Source organism: Ceratotherium simum, chromosome 6 (assembly GCF_057802395.1).
Source record: "Ceratotherium simum simum isolate JZ-2026a chromosome 6, ASM5780239v1, whole genome shotgun sequence".
In the NCBI taxonomy this organism is placed as follows: domain Eukaryota; kingdom Metazoa; phylum Chordata; class Mammalia; order Perissodactyla; family Rhinocerotidae; genus Ceratotherium; species Ceratotherium simum.
Genome location: NC_141905.1, coordinates 70,482,571 through 70,495,765, shown reverse-complemented (window position 1 = coordinate 70,495,765; position 13,195 = coordinate 70,482,571). Strand labels below are relative to the sequence as shown.

At 41.3% G+C, this 13,195-nt stretch overlaps 1 long non-coding RNA gene across 2 annotated transcripts in view; it reads right to left on the bottom strand.

Moving 5' to 3' along the window:
* Positions 1–205: 205 nt before the first annotated feature.
* Positions 206–13,195, bottom strand: part of LOC147916895 (uncharacterized) — a 152,744-nt gene continuing 139,754 nt past the window's right edge. For both annotated transcript variants that reach the window (XR_015552514.1, XR_015552515.1), the window contains exons 2-3: positions 4,869–5,018; positions 206–3,058 (exon numbers count right to left, since the gene is read on the bottom strand). This is a non-coding gene — a long non-coding RNA (uncharacterized LOC147916895). The remainder of the gene's footprint in view (positions 3,059–4,868; positions 5,019–13,195) is intronic.

Here is a 13,195-nt window from a genome sequence, read left to right as displayed (position 1 = left end):
AAAATAGAGAAAACCTCTTTAGCATCATCGAGAAAGACATTTGGAAAGAGTCAACAGAGTTGGGCTAGATATCAGCTCAGAAAAGTCATTGTCCTCCTCTCTCCCTCTCTACTCTGACATCAATAGCTGCAAAATCATCTCTGGTTTCTAGCAAACTTCTTGATGAAAATCTGAACAACAATTTTTCTGTTTCATCTTCTCATAAAGTGGAAAATTCCGAGTGAAAAAAAAAGAGACTACAGTCTAGTTGGAAATTAAGTTAAACTCAATTAATTTACATAAATACATTGGGTTGCTTTGGTATTGTAATTAATTCTTGGTTTGTAAAGTGAGTTCATCCCTACAGACTGTGTCCCAGAATGCACCACATGAAATTGCTTTAATTTGGTTGGCAGCCTGGCTTCAAGGGCATGAGTAGATTGGTTGTAAGCTCTTTGAGGACAGAGACAAGGCTGATACTGCTCTGTTGGGTAAACATGTGTTCACTTGATAAACTTTTATAGAGCATCCACAGTGGTTGTACAACAGCACACCAAAGGTGCCTAAAAGTGAATGAAACAGACGGATGCCTACCTTCATGGATCTTGTGATCTGGCTGGGGAGACACAGATTATAAACAAGTAACCCAATCAATAAACAAGATCCTTTCAGGTGGTGACAATGCTATATTGTACTATAAGGAAATAAAACAGAGTGAGAAAATAAAAAGCAATGAAGGGGAAGACTTCCAAGAGCCAAGAACTAAATGGTAAGGAGTCAGCCATTATTCCTAGCAGAGGGAGTGGTGGGCGCAAAGGAACCATAGGTGGGCAATCTTGGCATGTTCCAAGAACAGAAGGCAGACCAGCATAACTGGAAGCTGGTAAGTGAGAGAGAGAAAAACATAAGAAGAGACTGGTGGAGAAGAAAGGGCTAGATCATAGTATAGAATCTGAGTTTTATTCTAAGTCCAATGAGAACCCATTGGAAGGTTTTAAGGGAGAGAATGACATGATCTGATCTATGTTTTAAAAGATCACTCTGGTTTCTATTTGGAAAACGGAATATAGATGGTAAGAATAGATACATCTTACATGTATATTCTCATTATAAATCTTGGTTAGTGGGGACAGGTGAGCAAGTGTTGAGCAAGAGTAAACAGGCAAGATATTAGGATAAGCTGCTATAACAGAAAAGATCCCCCAATACAGTAGCTCAAAGGAGATACAAGTTTACTTCTCTCTCATGTAAATCCACAATTGAGCAGTCCAGGGTTTGCAGGATGGCCCTTGCCCTACAAAGTCAACAAGGACACAGCCACTGAGTTGACCCAGCTATGCCCAACCTATGGCTTCCATCTCTGGATCCCAGGCAAATGCTCTAGTTTCACCATTTCTCAGCCATGAAGAAGGGGCAAAGGGAGACCTCCAGGAAATGATGTGCTGGTTTAAAAACTGGCTTTCTTGGAGGGAAAAGACCTAATTTATAGCATTTTCTGATTTCCATAGTGTAAATACTTCTACCATGGCTGATTTCAAACTATCAACTGACCTCACTGAATTCAGAGTTAGAAAGAGATGCATGCAATGGTGTCTCACAGGTCATGATGAGCTGGTTCCAGCATAACTGGCCCCAGGGCAAAGGCTTCTAATCTGAGCTAATCTTATATGGGATAGCACACCCAAGAACACTAGGGTTTTGGGGAAGTCACACATTGATTAGTGCAAAAAGGCCCCAAATTTGACTAAAATTCACAGAAAAGGAAATTTTTAAATGATAGAGGTAGAGTATAGGGGATTTTTACAGCAGTAAAACTATTCTGAATGGTACTGTAATGGTGAATACATGACATTATACATTTGTCAAAAATCCATAGAATGTACAACACAAAGATGTAAATTATGTAAATAATGTAAATTATGGACTTTAGTTAATAATAATGTATCAATATTGGCTTATCAATCATAACAAATGTACCACACTAATGCATATGTTAATAATAGAGGAAGTTGGGGGAAGGGGTATGAGGGAGTATATCGGAACTCTCTGTACTTTCTGCTCAATTTCTCTGTAAACCTAAAACTGCTCAAAAAATATTCTATTAATTTAAAAATCATAGAGAAAGAATTGCCATGAATATGTATATAAACGTGAATGTGTAGACATGGGTATGTATGCATATGTGTGTGTGTACGTGTTTATGTGCACGTGTATACACGCGCGTGTGTGTGTGTGTGTGTGGCATGATAGGAGGGATCTCATAGATCTGATAGCAGGAGACCTAATTGACTCATTCCCCTGTGCCTACACCTCAGGCCTGGCAGAGTAAGACCAAAAGCCAATCCTGTGGAAAAAATATCCATCTTTCTTCAGTCAGCATGCTGCCCTCTTCTACAAGGTCACTAATTTGGAGCTTGTTAATGTAGGCCTGCCTGAAACCACACATTCATTGACTGGATACATGTCCAGTGGGAAGAATTGTAAATCAGGGGTCCTCCTTGTCTTTTATCCCTTTGCTTGCAATTCTCCTTTCTGCAATCTTATTGGAAATAACTATCCATGTGTGTTCTACTGGGGCTGGGAGGAGACACCAAGATGGAGCATGAAAGGGGTCCGTATCCACCTCTCCCTGTCCCTACCTCCAAAACAAATAACTGTAAAGGACAATCTATCATGTCCCCAAATATTCGATTTCCTTGCTATTGGATTACGGTAGGCTGAATGATGGCCCCCTAAAGAGGAGTAGGCCCTAATCTCCAGAACCTGTGAATACATTCCTTATATGGCAAAAGGGACTTTGCAGATGTGATTAAGTTAAGGCTCTTGAGATGCGAGATTATCCTGGATTATCCAGATGGACTCAACGCAATCACAAGGATCCTTATGAAACAGAAAGCAATATAACAAGAGAGGTAGAGAGACAAAGAGAGAGATTAGAAGATATTATGGAGGATGGGCCATGAGCCAAGGAATGCAGGTGGCCTCTAAAAGCTAGAAAAGACAAGGAAACTGATACTTCCCTGAACCTCCAGAAGGAATGCAGCCTTGCTGACCCATTTTAGGACTCTGACTTCCAGAACTGTAAGAGAACAAATTTGTGTTCTTTTAAACCACTGAGTTTGTGGCAATTTATGGCAGCAATTTGAGACACAATAGAAAACTAATACACGTACATTTTACCTGGGAATCTGCTCTCTCTCCACCATCAAATGACCTGGGTGTCCCTCTTTCTGCTTATCTTTTTCTTTTAGCTCCTATCTGAAATCTGTGCTTCCTGGGCTGAGCCCAAACAGCACACACACCACCATCTTGCCCCTCTATTCTTAGTCTGGCACAACTGCTGGCTGGCAGATGAGGGCACCCCATAAGCATTTGTTGAATGAGTAAATGAATGAATGAGTGAGTGAATGAATAAATTTTGTTTTCCAAATTCATTCCATGCTTAAAGTGATGTCGTAGGGGTTTCTGTTTTTTAGTGTTTGTTTTTCAGTTGTGCTATTTGCTTTAATCTACCCTCTATTCCAAAAGAAACCACATACACATAGTGGCTTCTAGATGTAAGTTCACACAGATTCATTTTCTTCTTTTTGACCTGGCCCCATGGTCTGAGCTCTTTATGAGGCTCCAGTTCCCAGGACTTCCTGCTGTAAATGGACATCTCAATTCTTTTTATGTGGGGCATTAATCTAAACTAGAATCAGATGGGAAGCTCTATAGAGCCCTAAAATATACAGCTCAGGGTTGGGGTCAAAAAGAGACAGTAGCTGTATCTGGGACAGCACAACTGTTAGCATGTGGAACTAATAAAGGAAACATGGGAGCTCTACAGACCTGTTGGGTTCATAAAGAGGAAAACTGTTCCCATGTCACAGATTGTACCCCTAACCCAGCCATCCATCTCAGATATGCAACGTCCTAGGTCACAAGGGGACTAGGCAACAAATTACAAGCAGATGAGATCCTAAGTTGAAAAAACAAATCAAAGGATGTCTCCTTCTGAGGATGGGTCATAAAGTCTAAGAATACACAAGAATGCATTGCAAAGAAATTTAGAGACCAATAGTTCAACTTCTCTTTTGAGCTGGGCAAATTCTCCCTCAAGCCTTGGTTTTCTTAAGACCACGTAGACAGCAATGCCTGGGTCAAGTCTTGGCAGCACAAGTACAAGGAGGGCACATTTGTTTTTAATTCAGGATGAGTCAGAATGCAATGAGATGATGAAATGATCACATCAACTTTCTAGACTTTAATATTGATTAATTTCACTTTTTTGATTCTTTACAAAATAGTTGAATTCATTCGACCAAGAACGCACACACACTCACACACACACACACACACACACAATTGGGAACAGTGCTGCTCCACTGAGGTGACAATAGCTGTGGTAAAAATCAGCACTTCTCACCCTCGTCTCTCTGATTCCTTTCCACGAAGCTGGGAAATGCCAAGTGTCAAATATTTCCTATTACTTAAGGCCCACAAGATGGAGCTTTTATTTCTCGGAGCTAACACTGAGCAGGAGACTTCAGAGAAGTCACCATTTAAATGTCCCAAGTTGATTTGCCTTCGATGGGAACAGAGAAGGAGGAGGAAGATACCAATTAAACTGAACCCTCAGGCGCAGACATCTCATTACGTGCATATGTCAAGTGGAGACTGCTCAAGACCACCTCCACTGTGCTAGACTGCATCGCCAGTGATTGCCCATATCATAGAACGACCTCCAGGCTAATGACGGAACATTATTTCAGTCATTCCAAATGAGACCCCACTGCTAGTAACCAACATTGGGCATTTCTATAGGGGTCCATTTAAGACTCATTCCACACAGTCATAAGCAGAAAAACTTACAACAGCTTAAGTACAAGGAAATGCCCCAAACTCACACATCTCTAAGGAGGATTGGCGGAGTCCACTTGATATGAAGAAAGGCACTTGTGGTTTTCAGGTTCTGCTATGTTCTATACAGACAAGCCTCATACAATGGCATTCTCATGATGCTCAACTTCAGTCTTAAACTACAACCCATGAAATGACTGGAAAAGAGAGTTCATAGGAAAAGAAATACAGTTAGTTAAAACCCATATGGAGGGCCAGCCCAGGGGCGTAGCAGTTAAGTGCGCACGCTTCACTGCTGGCGGCCCAGGTTCGGATCCTGGGCGCGCAGGGATGCACCGCTTGTCAGGCCGTGCTGTGGCAGCGTCCCATATGAAGTGGAGGAAGATGGGCACAGCTGTTAGCCCAGGGCCAGTCTTCCTCAGCAAAAAAGAGGACGATTGGCATGGATGTTAGCTCAGCGCTGATCTTCCTCACAAAAAAAAAACAACACATGGAAAAAGTTTGATCTCACTTGTAATCAAAGATGTTTACATAGCAATGCGATACCACTCTTGTCTATAAGATTTGAGAAGACATATGCGTCACAGCTGGTAAAGCTGGGATGCAATGAACATTCTCATAGTGTGCTTGTGAGAGTGCCAATGGGTTTGACTATTTTAGAAAGAAAACTGGTCATTTATATCAAGAACCTTAAAAAAAAAAACCTTTGAACTAGTTATACCACTTCTGATAAAGTATTTGAGGGCAATTACCCAACAATTAATGCACAAAAATCTTCAAAGCAGCAAAATAATAAAAGCAGCAAAAATAATAAAAGTATTAAAAGGAAACACTCTAACGCCTAGACAACTATGACGCACCTATGTAATGGAATATTATGCCACCGTTAAAAAACAGTATATAACACCGTCTTAAAATACTGTGGAAGGCAAATTTTGTCATGTTAAATTTAAAGGAAAGGATAAAATTGTATATAGAGTACGCTGACAACTTCTGGGGGAAAAGCCTCGTAGTGACACAGGCACATCAAAATGCAGTTGAGTGGTAAGATTTTGGAAGAAGTTTTTATTCTTCTTATTTTGCATTTTCTAATTTTTGCAATAAGCACATACTATTTTTATAAAAAAAATAAATAAAAACTAAACTATGTTTTAAAACATAAGTAAAAATGACAGTGCAAGGAAAGCATAGTCAATTTATAGCTCTACTTCAGGGAACATGAACAGCAGGAAAACCCACATCATGTTTTAATCCATATGCAAATAAAGCCCTAGTTTTTATATGCAGATATTCATGAATATGGAAAGTCTGGCAGCTGAAACTAGTACTTTGAGGTACGCCACTACATGCAGAGCTATTAGAAAGAGGATTTGTGATAATCCTGTTGACACAACCCAGAGAACCTTACCTATTCCAGGGCTCAACTTGAGCACAAAAATACCGTAGAAAGACAAACAGCAGGGGGTAATTTAGCAATTAAGGGACTTGCAGTAAACGGATGGGAGGATGGCCTCGCTTATCTCTGTTTCCAAAGTTTCAATAATAGATTTCTTTGGAGGGTAAGAGAGAAGAAAACACTGCAAGCTAATGTTTGTGTTGAGAAACACTAGGTTGCAGGGAATGTCTCATTTGCCATTTTGGAAAGGTTAGGGCGACGAAATGCTACAATAAAATGCTTTGGAAACCTGCAGAGTCACATGTATTGCAGGACAAATTGTGGCCCTGCCCGTGGAATGATCCTCTGCAGCAGTGCTGAGATGAGACCCCCATGGCACAGGAGCTTTGTTCACATCCAACCCCAAACAACTTGCCCATAACAGATTGAGGAAAATTCACTTTAGAAGATTTGTTTTCAGGAGGCAGTTTTGACTTCCCTGCAAGGGTACTGCCCCATTGAATCTGCTCTGACTTGAGACTTTTAATAATATGTTTTCCCATAAAATATATAGGGCAATAGAAGAGAATATATTTTAATAAATTGCTAAAGAAAAAAATCTTTATAAAGATGGTATTTTGTTTTAAAGGCCCGATAAACAGTAATATTATGAATGACACAGGCTTGGCGCAGTAGAACTGAGTTTCAGCACTAAATTTGCACACACCTTGAGTTCATCACTTTTCCTCTCTGAGACTCTGCTTCCCTAAGTAGAAAATGGAGCTAGAGGAGGCAGATAAGCAGGGCAGATGGGAGTGGATTTGCCTTAGATGAATTCTGAGTCCCTTCACAGAGTTAATGTTTGCTGACTCTAAGAGGATGGAAAATCTTGCTTGGGGGGAAGCATCTTGCAAAGAAAGAGATTATACAAACCACACAACTGGCTCTGCCAGCACTGTCCACATCGCTGATTCTTAATGTTGATGAGGTTGCATAGTATCATCTGGATGGTACGGTTTAAACCACACTCAACACTCGATCTGATTTGAAGCACTTGCCTAGGAAACCAGAATCAATTGCTCTGTCTCCCAGCAAACCTCAAACTGCACATTACTCAAGGAATTATCGCCTCGCCGAGCTCTCAGTTGTTGGTGGTCAGGCTGTCTACCCTGGGTGCCCTCATTTCGTATTCAATCTTGGATGCCCGCTCCTTCTATGAGCAGAGAACAAAGTTGCTGCCATGGGCAGATTGTGGCCATGCCTGCCACTTCAGCCTGCTTGTGGTTAAGTATTTGGCTGGTCCCCAGGCCTTTTCCCATCTCAGGGAACATGCGCCTCTAAACATAAGCCCCCAGGTGACAGAGAGAATCAATTGATTCATCAGATCAGCTGTGTTCCCAAGCTAGCGTGGTTGGTCAATATTTTGAATACAACCCCTGGCTACATGTCACTAAAGAAGCAAGTCACTAAAATCTGGAGGAAACACTACTTAGTAACTTGAATTCTAGTCCCAGCTCTGTTGCATGCTTGCTAAATAGACCCAAACAAACCACTTATTTCTCTAGACCTTGGTTTTCTTTTCTGGAGAGTGTTTGGGCCTGTTCAGACAGATTTTTGCCTTTTTGTTTTGTTTTACTTTAACCTGGCTTCAGGGTCTATGAAAACCCCTTGAAATTGTATGTCAAAATGTATCTGTGCATTTTTTTCTTGCAGAGGATTCAAAGCTTTCATCGCAGTCTCAAAGGGATCCATAATCCAAAAGTCGATTAAAAGCCACTTCTCTAGGCAGATCCAGAATTTGTACACAGGAGGGGCTTGGTGGCAGCATGCTGATTGGCAAACAATTGTCTTGAAGCTGTGTTTGCACAGTAAGCACACTCATTTTACTTACACCATATGATACAAATCAATGGGAATGGCAAAATTTTCAAAAGATGCTTTACATCAGGCTAAGAAAATGCCATTAGTCCATGCAGCTGCTGTTATTTTCTCACCAATAGTATTATTACTATTGAGGATGACTTTGGAGATGAAGGAGGATACAGCCACGTCACCTCTTGTCTGTCTCACTGGCTCCAAGGTCTCAAAATGCTCCATAATTTCCATTTGAGATTGTAAGTTATAGAGAAGATCTAAAGAATGAGGTGGTTCTCCATGGAAGGCAAGCCCAGGAAACCAGAGGAGCATGAGGGGACAGAGGCATGCTGCCAGCAAGGCCAAAGAACCTTGATGGGCACCTCACCTGAATCTGGCCCATTTCATAGCTGTCTCCTGAAAAATCTGCTTTCCTCTTCACCCTGTCTCAATCTCCTTTTTAAATAAAGATATTGCAGTAACTTTACCAGCCTACTCTATTGGGGAAGTGGTAAGAATAAGGTATTAAATGAATTAAAAAGGATAGAAACAAACTTTGCCAGAGAGAAAGTTTGATTGAATTTACATATCATGACATTTTTGAAAATGACAGTCTCCATTTCAGGCTTGGATGTCAACTCTCCTAGAAGTGTTAACATCATTATTCCACAGGAATAATCCACAGGAAAGCACACAAAAGCGAGAGAATATTATTTCCTAACCTCTGTTGGGTGATGTGGAAATCAGCATTAAGTGAGCTGATGGCACATCATTAAACGAGAGATCTCGTCTCCCCACAGTCTTCCCTGGAGAACTGAATTAATTCAGAACACTTAGTTGGGAGAGGACAGTTCTTTCCCGGAAAGCATAAGACTGCCACAGACTATGTTTAAAGTCCTCATGAACCATTGTTCAGCTATAATGACCTCCTGGGTGGGTTTCCCAAGCACTCACATGGTATCATTACATGACAATTATATGGAAATTCAGAATGGCTATTCGCAATGGCCTTAGGATGATTAACAAGTTGATGACCTCTCAGTGATCACCATGAAAACAAAACCACCACCACGGCTACTAGGCATTCAGTGAAACATAACATGGAAATGAATACGTGTCCAATGTTAGAAAAATGGTAGCAAATTACGGTATGTCCTTAAAGTAATTATGATGCTGTCAATGAAAATTATGCTCATGAGAAATATTTAAGTACATGAGAAGAAAGCTTATGATGTGTTAAATGAGTAAAACAGGATTAAAAATTGTATATAAGTGAAGCATGATCCCAGGTATGTTTAAAAAATAATAATCTCTCTAAAAGAGATAACCACTAGTAACATTTGTTGTAGCCTCTTTCTAAACAAGTAGCTCTTATTTTCTTTACAATTCTGTGTTTAAAAAAAAAGATAAATAAGAATAAATACCATGGTGTTCTTTCTGATCAAGAAAGAACTTTTAAATGTGAGTCTTTATAAATAAAGAGTTATTCCTACAATTATGAGGACAGATGTCTTTTTTCCCCAGGATGCTAATCTGCTACATCTGATGAACTCAAGAGAAGAGATATCGAGTCTACTGCTGGCAGGAACTTTAAACTCCTTACCATCCTCCTCTCCCTGTTTCTTCATCCAGCTGCCCTGAGGCCCAATACAAAACAGCAGAGCAAAACAACCCTTGTCCTGTTCCTAGCCGGTGAATTTTGGCACAATTATGGGGACCCAGAGCTCCCCCACTCATGACCTCCTAATGGGCCCTGAGGCGGAGCACCGTCTGTTGCTGGCACTTAGAAGCCAACCTGAAGCAGTAACACATGCTATGGATCTGAGAGTGGAAATAGTTTCAGAAACAGGATTCCATGTCCACCATCAATGGCCACTGAGCCTGGCTTTGAGTATTCTTCTGCCAGAAGCACATTCTCCAAGTCAGGTACAGGAGAAAAGGCACAGGATGAATCCCGATAGAGTCCTCGTTCTGCCTGTTATGAGCTATGTGGCTTTGGGCAGATGATTCAACCTCTCTAACCCCCAATTTTCTTACCTGTAAAATAATATCTATGCCTAGACAGTTGTCGCAAGGATTAAATGAGACTACATCTATATATTGTGGCCAGAGATATCTGTGTGCTTTGACTTCAGTCAGTCATCAGATCTGAGGTGAGGGCTCAGCCTGGTGCTACTGCTGTGGAAATCCATACTGCATGGCATCTATCCATAGTAAGCAAAAAGCCCACTGCAGAGACATGACAAAAATGGCACTAAATCAAGACAGTCTTCAATTAAGGGCTCAAGTTAGAGGTACCAATTCCATAGGGAATTTAGAACAAGAAAAACAAAGGCTGAGGTCATCAGAAATGACCACGGAGAAGGTGACATTTGAGCTGGGCTCTGGTGGCTAGGTAAGAACAATATATTTTTCCCTATCTCTCTTAGCTAACACACTTATTCTTGGTAAAATGCACCCAACATGACCATCCTGCAACCCCAAGTCTAAAGTAATAAAAAAGGGGAGGCAAATTTGTTTCAAATATTTACCCTTCCCTCCCTCCCTCCTCCTCCTTTCCATCCTACTCCTATTTTTCATTTTAAGGAGTTTAGGGTTAATATCCTTGGAGAGTTTGGTAACAAAGAAAAAAATGAAAAAATGAGAACATTAACAGGTTACAGAAGTCTACAAGAGTTATTATGGTGGGTCTTCTCTTTTAGATGGTAGATGTACTTGGCAGTCAGATGGTTGGATGCTAGTCCAAGCATCTCAGATTTTACCCTGAGATACATCTGGTTTGGTAGAAAGTTGGCCCAAGTGGGGTACTCACAGTCACTTCAGGTCCTGTGTAGAGCCCCATAATCCCACAAATATCCCTAAGAGAGGAGGCCACTTCTTCAATTGGCTCCAATGATTACTGAAGTATGTTCCTCATTGACTTTTTTGTTTTGTTATCCAAGAAATATTTACCAGTTGGTAAGCCTTGGAGCACATTATGTGCATTGCTCCCATGCCTGAGGACACAGTGGTAAATAAGAGACTAAATCCTTGCCTTTACAGAGCCACATTCTGGGGAGAAGTATGATGCATATGGCTGTAAGCAATCAAATGCAGAAGATGATTTCAGATGGTGCAATGCATCACAAAGAGAGAAGGCAGGGTAATGGGTGACTCTAGACAGGTGGTCACCAAAGGCCTCTTGGAGGAGATGCCATGCGAGCAGAAACCTGAGAGATGAGAAGGAGACTTGTCCCCTTACTGACTAGCAGCAACATCCCTCATTTCTCCTGGAGGAATGACAGACTCTAAGAAATAACACTCTCTAGCCTGTTCTGTTTGCCTGCCATTTTGTTTTTCGACAAGCTTTGATTGAGGACTTATCAGACTATTTGTAAGGAGAGAATAGTACTGCAAGGGCTAAAGCACAGAATGTGCAAAATCTTCACTTACTACACTGTGTAGGATTTCCCTTTTAAAATTTTTATCTCCCCAATTAGACTGGGGTCAACAGGACAAACCCTGAAGAAACCTGCAAAGATTTCTCAGAGAGAGTAACATTTGCATTGTATCATAAAGAAAGAGTTGGAATTCTCTAGGCAGAGAAGAGTAGAGCATTTTGGCAAAGGAAACAGCTTAACGTGTATGACTAGTCAAAGGAGTATTTCCAAGAGAATGGAGAGGCTGAGGCACAAAATGGGACTGGGAAGGACACTTGAGCTCCAATCACACAGAGACGTGGTTGCTTCCCTAAGTCATTGAAACTTAAATCAGTTGGCATAAGAGACCATGGAAGGATGCTAAATGGGGGCATGAAATGGCCAGATGGTTGCATTGGAAAGATCACAACGAGGGCTGGTTGGAGGCAGGGAGAATCTAACCAATCCAGGGGTGGGAAGTCAGGTCTGACCAGGCCATCTCTTTGCCAGACAACATTGAACACCCTCAGCCTGGCAGAACTTACCTGATTGAGTTGCTTGATGAATTGCATGAAAGACAACAGGCAGGTGTTCTAGCAACATGGCTAAATCATGGCCATCAGGGTTTGTGTCCAGGGAAGCCTTCTTCACGACTCACATGCACTCATTCATCCCATAATTCATCTTTCATCCAACAGGTTGAACTGAACCCCTCCTGTGATCCAGATGCAGGATTTGGTACTGGAGACATGGAGCATCAAAGTTGACCCTGCCTGCACTCAAGGATCCTTTGGCCCTGAGAAGGAAGTGAACTCCTAAACATTTAATTATCTGTGTTGTGACACTGCGAAGGAAGCTCAGAGGAAGGATGACCAATCCAGTCCAGGGAGAAAATCTTCCCAGACGGGGTAATGTTTTAGCAGGGACCAAAAAGACGAAGAGTAATTAGCCAGGTGCAAAGCAGGGAGGGATGTTCCAGGCAGAGACTGCAGCACAATTTGGTGGACACTTCAGGAAGACAATATGACTAATGTGTGCACTTTAAGTGCAAGGAGGGGTGAAAGAAAAGCCCAGCAAAGTAGATAAGGGACATTTTCTGAATTTTTATGAAAGAAGCAGAGGGTAGAAAGGAAAGAATTCAAGTTGATGATGGAAAGTTCATTGTGCATTTTCCTAAACTCTGAATCTCCTGCTGCCTATCCCTGGGCAAAGTAACTACAATATGACAAAGGAGAAAATGGGGGTGTTCTTTTTCTTTCTTTCTTTTTTTAAATACCACACTGATGGATCAATATGTCTGGTTCCCAGTGCAGGCTCTCTATTTTCTTTTCAGTGCATTTGTTTTACACTTCAAAATATGCAGCTGAGGGATCTTACTCTTCTCTCGATTTGAGTTGGTCCTCTTCAAAGCTGGCTGTTGCTCAACCAAGCAGGACTACTCTTCCAGGGGAAATTAAATTGATAGACTCTCTCATGTCCTGCAATTTCACCTGTCATAAATTCCAAGCAGCAAAAATAAATTCCATCATTTTCAAACAGAGGAGCTTTATTGTAGGCATTGTTGGAGTTTGCAGAATACACGAAAAGTTGGGGCAACCCAGAGCCTCCGTGAATTTGCACCTGGTGGCAAATCCAATGAGTATTGATTATCTCCCCCGTCCGGATATTACACAGTGTGTTAAATTGTCAATTTACCTCTTCCTCTGAAACCACTTATTGATGCGTAGCTAAGACAGGAAGCCAGCGG